The sequence below is a fragment of the Camelina sativa genome, chromosome 20 (assembly GCF_000633955.1).
Source record: "Camelina sativa cultivar DH55 chromosome 20, Cs, whole genome shotgun sequence".
Classification (NCBI taxonomy): domain Eukaryota; kingdom Viridiplantae; phylum Streptophyta; class Magnoliopsida; order Brassicales; family Brassicaceae; genus Camelina; species Camelina sativa.
Window position 1 is genome coordinate 20778619 of NC_025704.1, and position 991 is coordinate 20779609.

Below are 991 nucleotides of genomic sequence, written 5' to 3' on the forward strand. Positions count from 1 at the left end.
AGCACCCTATCGAGCGAAATAACGACGTAACTGATCTAACGAAGGATGCCGAGCTAAAAGAAATCAAAGAGCAGATGAAAGAAATGGCCGCAATGATTCAAAAAGCAACGGACAAGGCACCCGAAGTCGGACTTATGCTCGAAGCAACACAGTGAACTTCGTTCTCTCGAAGACTCGCTACAACGACGGTCAGAAGAGCAGTCAAGCCACGGTTGGGTCACTATGACGGAACGGTCGACCCACGAGACTTCTTACTCACCTTTGGCGTAGCCCTCGGTCCTTTACAGTTCAGCCAGGCGGAATATGACGCTGGAGCTTGCCAAGTTTTCGCCGAGCATCTAACAGNACGGTTGGGTCACTATGACGGAACGGTCGACCCACGAGACTTCTTACTCACCTTTGGCGTAGCCCTCGGTCCTTTACAGTTCAGCCAGGCGGAATATGACGCTGGAGCTTGCNAGCTTGTCAAGTTTTCGCCGAGCATCTAACAGGAACCGCATTGAGCTGGTTCTCGAGACTCCCACCCGGATCAATCGATAGTATCAGGGAGCTGATAACCGAATTTTTGAAGCAGTTTTCTGTTTTGATCGAGGATAAGAATTCCCATGCCGACTTATATGCCTTAACTCAGCACAGGGGAGAATCGCTTCGGTCCTTTATAGGGCGATTCAAGGAAATCTACGTCAACATTTCAATTCCGGACGCTGCCACAATTGTCGCACTTCGAAATGCGCTCTGGTATGAATCTCGGTTCAAGGAAGAGCTGTCTTTAACGCATGTCGAGACCGTAGCCGAGGCATTACTCCGAGCTGCAAAACACATTGGGCTCGAGGAAGAGAAAGCTATCAATGCTAAGAAGCTTTCTTCGGAGGCAAGTGCGACACCCAAACAGCCTGTAGCCGTAGCTCCAAAAGTTGATTACGTCAAGCCTCGACAACACTTCATCAAAAACCAAGATCAAACTCGCCGAACCTTTGCGATCGGCGAAAAC